The following is a 14,646-nucleotide window of genomic DNA, read 5'->3' on the forward strand; positions in this document are numbered from 1 at the left end:
TAAACTACTGAAAGTAAATAACACCATATGTTTTATATTGATTGAGATCTCTAATAGGTCTTACTCCAGTCCCCTTGGCTTGTAAGGAATTCTACTAGTTTTTTTGTAAATAAAATCAAAGTACAAGATTGAGTCAAGCTTTTTGGCTACGACTGTAACACCCTAATTTTCTATAATTGGAATGCCACACGATGCTCATGATCCTGAAGGACCACAAGCTAACCCTCTTCTAATATTTGTACCTGTTCACTGCATAATATAATAAAATACATGCAAAAAACTGTCGGAAACTTGTCATAAGGTTCAAAATATCTAAAATACATAATTCTGCAAACTAAATACTTTTACAACTGTCCGAAAAGCCTATAACTGTCTGAACAATGGAGTTGATGGGACATGTCCCCAACTAACTCCGTCTAATAAAATAAACTGGATATAATACTATACTAGAATAATAATCATCCTCGAAAGATGAGGACTCTCTATACTTCTACTGCTGCTGACTGAATCTGGACTGCTAAGGGTACTCTGGATCTCGTGCCTCTAAACCTATGGTGTCAAATGAAATAACAACACCATAGCGCAAATGCGTCAGTACATTGGAATGTACTGAGTATGGAAATGAGGTAAGGCTAAATACAAGGTCTTATGCATGAATAATTACTTAACCGAATGATATGAAAGAGCACACATTGAGAATCTGTAACTACTGAACATATTGCACATACTGACTCTAAGCATACTAGGACTAAATCTGATAACTGATACTAGACATACTGTCAAGCTAAACTTTCTAAACATACTGAGATTCTGAGTATCTGGAGCTACTGAAACTAATATCTGAGTTCACTAACTCTTGAATACTGTATAATCGAGTCAACTAATATTAACAACTGAGTCTAAGCCTGCTAGTATCAACTCGTTGAATCTGATATTAAACCTATCTAACAGATGATCTGTAAGTTTTCTATAATGATAAGGAATAATTAAATCTAAATTTGAGATCAAGCCTATCTAATGGGTGATCTCTGGATCTTCTGATAATGAGAATACTCAACTGAATCTGAGACTGAGATCAAGGGTATCTAATGGGTGATCTCTATAAGTACAAATGCTGAATAACTTTATGTGAGACCAGGCCTATCTAGCGGGTGGTCCACGAATCACTGAACCTATCTGACTTCCTTACTGAGATAGATGACTGTATCTAATAGTCCTAATTTTTGAGTTCTACTCTGAAGACTGATACTGAAATTGCAACTATTGGAGTTCTCACTTAACCGACATGCCCCGAGCCTGAACTAGTAAGGTCCAACCTGTAAACCCATCTGGAAGGGTATCAATACTGTGCCATGGGTAAATACATCTCTGGTCAAGCCTATCTGATGGGTGACCCTCGTAGGAAGTCAAGCCTAAGGCAGTATATTAGTCAAGCCTCTCTAACGGGTGACAAGCCTTTTTCTGATGGGTGAATCCCATATCCTGCGCTGGCTACGTAGTTCTGGAGTTCAGGGATTGCTCCTAACAACTCTGCCTCTTTGACGGGGAGCCGTCATCCCTGCACTCTCTCTGTGCTAGCTCTTACTCCCAACTAAAAAACTCTGAACTGATTCTTAGAACTTGTACTTCAACTGAACTGAATCTATTACTGAGTTTGTTACTTGACTGAGGTGATTGAGTTCACTTAGTTCTGTTATCTGATGGAATATGTCTAATTCTACTTTCTGTCTAAATACAACTGAGTTCTGTAAGTTACAGGGGCTTTACTACAATTTGAACTGAATACTGAGTACTAAGCTTGATTAAATTGAATGCTGAGATTTTACTGAGTTTTCTTACTGTTCAGTCATTGACTGAGTTCTATTGATCATAGCATGACTGAGATTATCTTGAGACTGACTTGGCTCTAGGTGCACATCTATATTTTTTGGATACAAGTACCCCCAGGACTCAATGGAAGGAAACAGACAGGACTTGACTCTTTGAATTCATGACCAATATCCACATCATAGTAATGAATTCAGCATATACTCAATAAAACATCACTTTAAGTACTTGGAAATACTAACATGTATTTTTATAGGAAATGCAAGCCAACACTACATAAACTCATTCCACAAGATCTTGCAATAAACACACAACATGCATTCAAGGTACATAATTAAGGATTTCATGCCAACATGTTACCATCCATTCACTAAAGCTTTTTAACAAACACTTGGCATGCTTAGCTTATACCAAACTTGGGAATTTCTAGTCAACATTGTCATAATGACCCAATTTTCTTCATACAAGCATTTTATCAAACATGTAGGGAGCATGCTTTAGTTATTCAACAATTACTACTTATAATTATCATGACTCTATCAACCAATTCATTATACAAAGATTTCAACATGATATGATCATAGTTCAACACACATGGAAAAATATGATTATTTCCAACGTCAGTCAATATATAACAAAATCACACTTCAATCATATTGGCCTTAAAACAATTCATTACACCAATTAACATGATTACATAATTCAACATGCTCCTTGAAGAGGCTTTATTATGAACACCACAAGATCAACACATACTAGGGTCAAAGCTTGAGTCTTTATCATCAAATCATGAATTTAATTTCAACCACATCAAGAACTTCAATTTCAAACCACATAAATCATAAAAACTCATAAAAAATATTATCTTTGAATTTTTAAAAAGGATTCTTGAGCTTCTTGGGTGAAAAAAACCCAAGGATCAATACTTTCATACCTTAATCTTTGAAATTGGATGAATTCTAATGCTTCCGCACTTATAATAAATGATTCTCGAAGTCCACACTATGAGGAACTTGATTCTTGAAGAAATCTTAAAGATTTATGGATGATTTTTGGAAGATTAATGTTCTTGAATTGAAACCCTAGATATTTTCTTAAGAGAATTGGAAGAGAAACTGATGAAATTAGGGTTTGGATAGAGGTTCTCATATTTATAAAGGCCTCCAAAAGATGGGAAAAGGCCAAAATACTCTATCAAAAACATCCCTTAATGGCTGAAAAAAAATAGTTGACGACAATCGTGACAAGTCATCAAGCTAGTGATAAGTTGCACAAAATGTCGTCACAAAAGGGTGAAATCTTAATTTTCTGGTTAAGGTTGACGATATTGGTGATAAGCCATCACGAGCATGATGACTTATCACAAAATATCGTTACTGGGGTGGAAATCTTCCCAGGGATGACGACATTGGTGATAAGTCGTCATGCTTATGACAGCTTATCATGAATGTCGTCACTCAGTTTCCCAGCCTGACATGCTGGAGTAAAATGCGCAGAACTCCTTGCTCTAATATCGGATTTGGAAAAAATTGGTATAGTTGGAAAGATAATTCAAAGAGATTTAATTTGATATATATTAGGTCCTCTAATTAGATATATACAAGGAGTTATGGTCGATTGAAGTTAATCCAAGTTTTGACGCTCACTAAAACTTGAATGATAGGAAAGCTTTCAACTTGTACTTGAGTTAGGGGACCTCTATGATCTTAATTAATGCTCAAATAGATTCCAACACTACATAATTGATTAACACACTAAATTTACATAGGATTCGAGGCTTTTGGAACATCTACGCATATGATTGACGGATTTCCATTCTAGTCCAAAATGTGGGGTGTTACAATAACTCACACTCTCTTATTTCTATCACACCACAATGCCTTACCAACTATGTGTTTCTCTCCTCTCATTTAAGTACATTGTAAATCTTCATGAGAATACAATGCTTGAGTAAAGTAGAGCAAAAAACTAAAGAAGGTTGAGACAATTGTATATCTCACTAGAACATTTTAGTCCTAGTGTCATGCTTATAAAATGTAGCCTAAAGTAGCAAAAAGTGTGATCAAAAGCTGTACTTTTGAACTTCAAGCAACACTTTTTGGGAGTAGCCTAAAAAGGCGTAACCTTTGACTTTAGGCCATGTTTTTCAAGTGTTGCCATATCAGCTATGTTTAAAAAGCGTGGCCACTAAAGTGCAAAGGTCATGCTTTACAGCTTCTTTTTGGCTACACTTTTATCTGATAAAGCTATACTTTTAAGTGTTGTCTTTGCTTTGTTATTGGGCATGCTTCACAAGCATATCCTTTTATAGCACCTCTAAAACAACACTTAAAAAATGTGAATTTTTTCTTTATTACTGGCCACACTTCAAAATTGTAGTCTTTTATACATCCTCTATGACAACTCCTATAAAGTGTAAGCATGTTTTAGGTACATGCCACAATTTAATTAATAAACCACACTTTTTAAGTGTGATAGTATTATCTAAATTTGGTAGTTCAAGCCACATTTCACAGAAATGGCTTCTGGCCTAAAAAATAATTATTTTCATCGGAACGTATGCATCACTAATCACATTACATATATTCATACATATATATAAATAATCTCACACACCAATTTGCTAATAAATAATTCAAATGCATAGATTTGCAATGAACTTAAAAAAAAATGTCTTTTACTACATATATTAATTAGAAAATAATATTTTAAAGATTTGTACTATGTTTCACACAAAACCAAATGTATTTACAATTATAACAAAATAGCTCAAAAAGTTCTTCATCATTCGCTTCAATGTAAATCGAGTTGACTTGTGGCGGCCACCATTCAAATTTGATAACCCAGAGTTTTTCTACACATCCAAAATAAACAAACAGTTAGAAAAAAATTATGGTCGACAAATATTCAAACAAAATTTCTATCTGAAATGAGAAAGTATGTGAATTCAAAGTTTCTTTAATTCATTCAATCAAGTTAGAAGTTCAGGATTTAAGTTTCTTGTGAATCTGAAAGGTAAATACTTTTTCATGAACCGAAGCATGAGTTGAACCGAAAGAATTCAGAAGAATTCTTCCTCTTAAAGCTTAGCATTACTCGCATCGGGTGAAGCAATGTTAGAGACAACACTTCCCGGTATATCTTGAACATTCAACCCTGGATTGGTTTATACCAACTAAGTAAAAAATATCTCACTTCTCCTCTCAGTTTACTTATTTCTTCTTTTAGAGAAGTGACTTCATTATCACGCTTTTGTTTAAGCATAATTATTTTCTCATTTTTTTCCCAGAACATGTTGTCACTGATCTATCATAGCCTCTAAGTCAACCAAGCTTCTCCGTTTAAAACACTACCATGAATGCATCACTTGGTGTTTCCCAAATATTTTGATGATTCTGAAGTTCAGACTATCAAAAAAGTAAAACAAACAATAGCTATCAAGAGATGGAAAACAAAGGAAAAAAATGACAGGACTCAATATCCCTAGTAAGTAAATCATGATATAGAGCTGAAAGATGTTGTAAGAAAAATGTGTTTACTAAGCATAGCTACAAACAAGTACAGCTAACCCCAGATGCAATGATTAAGACTTTTTTCACCATTAAGGACTAAAGTACTAGAAAAGGGTAAAATGCAGCTAAAATATGCTAGATAAACTTGCATAAAACTATAAAACCAAGACTTTGAAATCCTTTGAACCAGTGCTAGTTCAAAGGATGATGATAATTATGGCACTAATTCACCCATGGAGACTAAGAGAACCTGAGCTTGTTCGAGATGACATAATTAAGAGAAAAAAATTAAGGTTCAAGGATAGCGTCCGATGGAAAGTGAAGAGGCAGATAAACTCTATCAAGATGTTCTTTTCTCAAGTATAAAGCATGGTATCAAGAGATCTTTAGTTGGGGTGGGTGTGGATAATTTCTTTTTAGATAGCAAATTATCCTGAGATTGAGCATTGATTCAATCACTATACGCTGGGATAGACTAGCATAGTGCCTGGAAAGTATTATCCAGCTATGGTTTATGAGTTATACACTAACTATATGGTTACTCTAGAGAGAAGCTATAGTAATATTATATGTTGTGAAGCAGATGTGGGACCAAGCTTGAGGTTCCAGAATCAGGCATATGAAAGGGTATTGATGTGTTGTGGAAATATGGCACATTAAATGCTTAAAATAATGAAATTATGCATTAAGGTAGGTCTTTTTGTCGTATATGATGTGAGTTTTATGTGTTTTGAAAGGAAAGCTAGGTCGAAAGTGGTGTTGAAACAAAAATAAGAAAATAAAGTGATAAAAATTTGAAGTACTAGTTAAGCTACGAGTCGTTAAGTTACCTTGAGACTCGTAGCCTAACTCATAATGATAACAGTGAGAAAATTAAGTTTCCATAATTGAAGTCATAGAAGGATACGAGTCACAATAGCAGACTACGGCTCGTAGTGCAAAGCCATAGTGAGAACAATGTGCAAAGTCCTGAAGATTGATGCTCCAGTGGTAATGAGTGAAGTCCACGAGTCATAAGGATTAACGATAAATCATGGTAAAAAATCGTATAAATGACAAACGCAAGTGCCCTAAAAAGGAAAAGCTACAGGAGTTACTACAATTAGCAGTATACGACTCATATAGTGACATTACGATTCGTAACCACTGAAGCCTAAAGAAAGATATGACAATAGGAAATGATTTATATTTAGACATCATGACTCATTTCCAGAGGCATAACCATTACTGATAGAGTTTTCCTAATGTGATTTGGATAGATTTGCTTTGTTATTTTAAGCCACTATAAATACCCTAGGGTTATCTCTTTATAAAGTTATGTATTTTTTATAATTTTCTTCGTACTTTACATACTTTGATCATTGGTAATATTGTTCTTTGGCTACTTGTTACTGTTGACTTTAAAATCCATCTATTTACCCTTCTGCACTGCTCATGAATTTGGTCAAGTTTGAGAGAAAGTTTACTCCCTATGGGATCTAACCCAACCTTATTTGGTTTACTATATTTGACATCAGCCACAACATACTTTTTTGGAGGTTAGTTTTTTAGCAATATCAAATGTTAGCATTGTTGCCGGTGAATTTACAATGTTGAATTATTGATTAAAGTTGGTGAAGTTCACAGATTTTATGTTTTGTTCTTAGTGGGATATAAGTTGTTTTATGCCTAGAATGAGGAGTTAAGGAAATCCTTTATTCTCCATTGATCCAGAACCAGAGAGAATTTTGTAATCACCAAGAAGGATGATGAAACATGTTCACTATAGTGTTCCAGTAGTAGTTCGAAATGATCCTCTTGCTATACCTCTGCCTACTCTAGATGATCCATAAAATATTACTAATAGATAGACAAAGTTGATGTTAGCCAAGGTAGCTGAATAATAGAGAAAAGCAGCTGAGGAAGCCTGGTTGGCCGGCAGGAAGAGCTAGCCAGGCCAAGACCAGTTGGTTATCGAGCACCACTCAATGGTGATTATGATAGAGTGCGAAGTGGAAGATCTTGAGTGATTCCATCCTATTAGTATCTACCGCCATATGATGAAGATAAAGATATGAGATATGTTGAGCCTGCTGAGACAGGATCCATTATTCTGCCTGCTCTAACCCCTAATGTAAAGTTTGATAGTACTAGTGCTATGATTTAATTGTTGAATTTAAAGGGTGTATTTTTGGGGTTGCCAATAGATAATATGAACATATATCTTGCTAATTTCACTAGGATTTGCACTTTATTTACTATTCCTGGGATAGATCAAGAAGTGATGAGATTGAGATTGTTCCTATTCTCGTTGGCCGAAGAAGCATCATTGTGGTTGAGAGAACTCCCTAGAGGCAATCAAACTTGGAACGAGTTTTGGAAAAAGTTATTCAATTGCTTCTTTCCACCTGCCAAGATGCTATAGCTGAAAGATGAGATTTATAACTTCCGACAGTTGCCTGCAGAGTCCATGTATGAGGCTTGGTTTTGGTTTAAAAAGAAGTTAAGCATGATACCTAACCACCAGATTCTCGTGTCTAATTTGCTGGAGATATTCTACAGATCCCTGAATATAAGCTCTAGGTCTATGGATGAAACTATATCTAGAGGTGTATTTATGCGCCTGCGTTGAGATGTGGCTCAGGAAATGTTAGATAAGATCTTTGTCACTAATCAAGAATGGCACACTTGAGAAGCGGATAGAGGTGTTGGTATGTATGTTGTTAGTGGTGCTAGTGACTACAGAGCTAGTAATGATTCAGTAACACAAGAAGTAGCACATCTCAGAATAGATATTTGGCTGCTTACAAAATAATTTGTAGTAATGACTACTGAAAAATGAACGTAGTGGGGGCACAAGGATCTATTTCTAGATCTTATAAGTCTGATACAGATGAGGAAGAAAAGTATATAGATCGTAAAGTAGTGGGTTTCTAAGCCAAAAGGAAAGAAAAATAAGGTCGAAACTATTATGGTGACAGGTAACGAGATATAAGTAATTAGAGGTGCAAAGATGACTATAAAGAGAAAAGTGACCGATATGTTCCATCAGGCAGTCGAGATACAAAGTCGAGAATGAAAATAATGTTATTAAAATTAATAAAAGGCCAAGATATTCAAGGGATCTTCCTTAAAGAGATTATGGCAGATATATCAGGGTTGAATTAGAAATTTTAGTCGCGTGTTACTGTGACAAAACAACTGGAGCAACAGTTTGGCCAGATGTCGGCCACATTAAATCAGAGGCATCCTGGCACTCTTCCAAGCAATATAGTAAAAAATCTGAAAAATGATAGTCATTATTATGACATTACCACTCGGAGTGATAAGACCACCATGGATCCTCAAGTACCCACTGGGTTTGATTCTAAGAATGATGATATTAATGTTGATATTGAGGAAGCACTGAAAGTTGAAGCTGGAAAATGACAAAGTATTGAGTGTAGTGCTATGAAGGATATGGGCTAGAGTAAGGTTAATGAATTTGTTCTGAAGATTATAACAAGACCTCACCCTTCTTTTTCTTAAAGACTAAAAAAGAAGCAGTAAGAAGGTAAATATTAGTAGTTCCTATCAATATTGAAGGAGTTGTTTGTAAATATTCCACATGTAGAGGCATTGGAGCAGATACATGGTTATGATAAATTCATAAAAGATCTGGACACTAGAAAATAGACAATGAGCTATGAGCCTACTAACAGTGTGCATTATTGCAGTGTTGTTGCCTCTAGATCATTGGTAGAGAAGAAAGAGGATCCTAGAGCCTTCACCATTCCATGCACCATTGGGTCCTTAACTTCGCTTGGGTTTTATATAATCTAGGAGCTAATATTAATCTTATGCTGCTAGTTGTGGTTAAGTAGTTGGGGTTGGGATCACCCAAACCAACATCAATGAGATTATTGATGGCTGACCAGACCATGAAAAATCTAGTCCGTGTTATTTGTGTTGTGTTGGTAAAGGTGGCATCCTTCATTTTTCAAGCCAATTTCATGATATTTGATTGTGAAGTAGGCTTCCAAGTCCCTATTATCTTGGGCAGACCCTTCCTAGCTATAGGTAAGGTATTAATTGATATGGATTTGGGACAGATGAGGTTCAGACTCAATGATGAACAGGTAATCTTCAATGTATGCCAGTCGACGTGGCAGCCAGATGATATGAGAGTTCTCTCAGTGATAGACACTATTGATGATGAGGTTACTATAGTAACTATTCCAGTTGAGGAGAGGCTGGGTATTGCAGCATTAGCAGCAATGATTATAAATTTAGATAGTGATTGAATTAAGGAATATGATAAGATTGTAGGTGATATATATGGGAGAGGTTCTTATACTTATTTTCCAAATAAGCTTAATCTGGATCTAAGAAATAGAACCACACCTCCCGCTCATCTGTCAATTGAGTAGCCACCGGCCTTGGAGTTGAAGGCCCTCCCATCTTATTTGTGCTATGTATTTTTAAGGACTGTAAACACCTTGCCAATGATTATTGAATCTAACTTGGTTGAGACAGAGGTACAGGTATTAGTATTAGTGTTGCAGAGGTTCAAGAGACCCATAGGGTGGACCATTGCAGATATTATGGGTATTCCACTAGGCATTTGTACTTACAAGATCCAGCTTAAGCCATACTACATTCCTAGTATAGAGCACTAGCATTGTCTAAAGCCTTCTATGCAAGAGGTGGTAAAGAAAGATATCATCAAGTGGTTGGAAGCTGGTGTGGTTTACCCTATTGTAGATAGCAAGTGGGTCAGCCCTGTTCAGTGTATCCTAAAGAAAGGTGGAATTACTATCGTTCCAAATAAGTAGAATAAGCTCGTGCCAATAAGACCAGTCACACATTGGAGAGTGTGTATGGACTACCAAAAGCTAAACACATGGACACAAAAGGACCATTTCCCAATGCCCTTTATAGACTAGATATTGGATAAACTTACCAGAAGGGTCAGGTATTGTTTTAGGGATGGCTATTGGGTTATAATAAGATCAAGATTGCTCCTAGAGATCAAGAAAAGACAACTTTTACCTACCTTTATGGAACTTTTTCATTTAAAAGGATGTTGTTTGGGTTATGCAAGGCTCCCGCCACATTTCAGAGATGCATGATGTCGATATTCTCTAATATGGTGGAAGAAACCATTGAAGTGTTTATGGATGATTTTTTTGTGGTTGGTGATTGCTTTGATGAATGTTTAGTCTACTTGGCCAATGCTCTACATTAATGTAAAGAATGTAACTTGGTACTCAATTAGGAAAAGTGTTATTTTATGGTAAAAGAAGAAATTATTCTTGGGCACAAGATCTCAAAATGGGAAATAGAGATGGATAAGGTACAAATAGAGGTAACTAAGAAGCTTCCACCACCAGTCTTGGTGAACAGAATTTGTAGCTTTTTAGGCCATGCTGGCTTTCACTGGCGATTCATCAAGGATTTCTCAAAGATTGCAAATCCTCTTTGTAAGATTATTGAGAAAGAGGTGAATTTTGATTTTGATGAGGCGTGTTTAAAAGCTTTTGAGTGCTTGAAAGAGCGGTTACTGTTAGTCCCTACTATAGTGTCCCCTGACTAGTCCCTACCGTTTGAGATTATATGTGATGCAAGCGGTGTGTCCCTAGGTGTTGTCCTAGGCCAAAGGTGAGAAAAGATACTTTACCCTGTGTACTATTCTAGTAAGGCATTAAACCCTTCTCAAAAGAATTATATTGTTACTTAGCAAGAATTGCTAGCAGTGGTTTTTTTCTTTAAAAAGTTTTGGCCCTATCTGATACCTAATGGCAAAGAAAGATGGAAAACCAAGATTGATCCGGTGGGTTCTCTTCCAACAAGAGTTTGATTTTGAGGTGAAGGATTAGAAAGGCACAAAAAATTAGGTTGTATATCACTTGTACAGAATTAAAGAAGAAGCAATGCAGAAAATTGGGGATGGTCTTGAAATCAATGATACTTTTCCATATGGGCAGTTTTTCGCAGCATTGTAAGACTAATTCCCTGGTTTGTTGATTTTACCAATTACTTGGCAAGTGATCTTGTTCCATAAGACTTATACTTTCAACAACGAAAGAGAATTATTCATGAGGTAAGAAAATTCTTCTGGTATGAGCCTTATTTATTCAAAATTTGTGCGGATGGTATGATTCCTAGATGCATCCCTGAAGTGAAGATGATGAGCATTCTTGAGGCTTGTCATGCTTCACCAGTTAGGATCACCATGGAAGAACCCACACAGCTCATAAGATCTTGTAGAGTGGGTACTGCTTGCCAAAAATGTACAAAGATGCTCACTACTTTGCTATAGCCTGTGTTCAATGCCAGTGTAAAGGCAATATTTTAAGGTGCCATAAACTCCCTATGACCCTTATTTTAGAGCTGGAGTTATTTGATGTGTGGGTGTAGACTTAATGGGGTTGTTTGTGAGCTTCTATGGCATGAGGTATATCTTGGTTGCGGTTGACTATTTGTCCAAATAGGTAGAAGCAGTAGTGCTCCCTAATTACAAAGGTAGAAGTATCACCGCATTCATGAAAAAGCATATCTTTTCTTGATTTGGTACTCTACGTGCAATAATTAGTGATGGTGGGTCACATTTCTACAATCGCTTGTTCAAGAGTCTTCTAAAGAAATATGGAGTAAAGCATAAGGTAGCAACACCTTATCACCCTCAGACAAGCAGACAGGTTAAGGTCTCCAATAGAGAGATCATGTCTATTTTTGTGAAGATTATGAATGCTAATAGGACTGATTGGTCAAGAAAGTTAGATGATGTGTTATGGTCCTACCGAAAAGCTTATAAACCCCCAATAGGTGCTTCACCATATCAACTAGTGTTTGGTAAAGCATGCCACTTGCCTGTTGAACTTGAGCACAAGGAATTATGGGCGTTGAAGAAGCTGAATTTGAGTGGTATGATGTAGCAAAGATGAGGATGAGCAAAGTGAATGAGTTGGATGAATTTTGACTTCGATCTTATGATAGGTCTGCACTATACAAGGAGAAATAAAGTTGCATCATGATCAAAAAATTAAGAAAAGAGTAATTGAACCCAGGGATCAGGTGTTATTGTAAAATTCAAGACTTCGCTTGTTTCCAGGAAAGTTGAAGTCTAGATGGTATGGGTCATTTACTATAGTTAGGGTGTTCCCATATGGTGCTGTACAATTAAAGAGTGATAGTGAAGCCCCTTTCAAAGTGAATGGGCAAAGGGTAAAGCACTATATGGGCACCACTGAGGAAGTAAAGGTGATTGATAATGTGAGCCTTGGTGAAGTCTAAGTAACCAAGGCAATTGAGTCATGTCGCACGTTAAATTAGACACTGTGTGGGAGTCAACCCACGTTTTGTAATTAGGTTAACTTATGTGATCAATGAGTAGAGCTGAAAATTGCAGAAAAAGACTAGAAAATTTTCTGGTTCCAGGCCTGACGACTCTCTTAACGAGTCATATCCACACTTAATGACTCATAAGCAAGAGTCACAAGGTACTATAACTCAGACATCTCTTAGGTATTTGGTTTCTGGAGTCATTACGACTCATAGAATAAGTCGTAGTTAGTGACTATGACTCGTTACCTTGAGTCGTAATGAATGGAGACCCAGGTAAGGTTCCATTCCTAACAAGGGGAGTCTAAGAACTGTAGTCACTAGTTACAAGTTGTTACAACAATTCATTACCAGGAACGACACTGCAGACCTAGCGGGTTAACCCAGCCCAATATTACATAGTGAAATTAGCAATGTCAAAGGGCCAAGTGATTGGTATTCCAATCATTCAAAACTAACGACTTCCTCTATTGTCCGTGGCTTCAAAATCCACTCAAACCACACTCTAACGTTATTCCATCATAAAGTGCAATAAAATTTCCCATAAATTGAACAGTCTCAAAAGGGTAGGGCTCGAAATTTGCTAAAGTACATTTAAAAAGAATTATAGACAAGCATCAAGTAAGTATATAGAGTTTAAATTCTTAAGTATTGAAGTGATGCATCCATGTGAACTAGTTTCTTGGTCTTTATGTTCAAAATACGTACTCATATAAGTAGACTAGCCCCATTCCAGAGAAATTTGTAAAATAAAAGTGATAATAGGAGTAAATGACCTAATGTGGACTAGAGTTTGTTAAAATGGATTAATTAGAGATGCTTGGTATTGTTAAAAATGTATATTGTGTGTTGGGAATGAAGGGGGAACCAAATACTCTAATCCTTCATGTTAAGTGGCAACGAGACTCTTAATGACTCATAAGGTACTTAACGAGTTGTTACGGGACTAGTAACTAGTGGTAACACGGATGATTAGAAAAGTGTAGATTCTCTTAACATTACGACTAATCACAATAAGTCATATTTACACTATACAACTCGTAGTCGGGAGGGGCATTGCACCAGAAAAGTATTTCTGGTCAGATAATGAATGTTGGTAATAAGTCGTAGTCTAATAGTATGACTCGTTACGGGGACTCATTGCCTAACCAGTAAGTACTGAGTAGGAAACCTTACACCCTACGAGTCTTACTACGTCTCACAACCAGTGGTAACGTCTCACACTCATAAGTCGTAGTATGCCCAAACCTTGCCACACTAACACCTTTTTTTTTTATTTTTCTTTCCTTTCCTTAGGACTAACTTATTGGTATTACTCAACAGGTATTAATAGGTGATTCATCAAAGAAGATGACACTGAAGAAGAACACTCAAAATAAGCCTGCCCCAAAGTCTACCTATTAGCTCAGAAATAAATATACCAATGAGTCAAGCGGTGATCTTGAAGAATACCCAGTAAAGGGGCGGGTGGAGCCAAGGAAACAATGACCTTAGGGTAAGAAATCACTTTCATAGAAGCATACACACCTTAGGCTACACCGAGGATGAAGAACCCCAGCATCTCACCACCCCCATTCACCATTATCCTTCGATGAGAAAGATGATGATGATGAAGAAAATGGTGAGGATGTTGATGAGGAAGAATTAGGGTTCGAGAAAGATAAAAATAACGGAGACAATGAGGTTGACAATGGGTCTGCATCGGGAGAAGACAGTAGTGAGAAAAGTGGCAGTTAAGTTAGAGAAATACCACCACCATAAGTAGCCCCACTCTATTCTCTATCGAGTCTGCTCTGATGTCCATCATTGAATGGTGAGGGTACCCCAAAATACAGGCACTACATGAAATAGGTTGTACCATAAACCCTTCAATCAAAAAGCCCCTAGAAAATATTTATCTGGAGAGATAGTTGAACACTATAGGCATGTCTTGGATGCCTATATTTGATGCCCAGTTAAAGTAATACAAGTTTGAGTGGATGACTATAATACCGGGCTAGTATAG

The sequence above is a fragment of the Capsicum annuum genome, chromosome 8, assembly GCF_002878395.1.
Source record: "Capsicum annuum cultivar UCD-10X-F1 chromosome 8, UCD10Xv1.1, whole genome shotgun sequence".
NCBI lineage: Eukaryota > Viridiplantae > Streptophyta > Magnoliopsida > Solanales > Solanaceae > Capsicum > Capsicum annuum.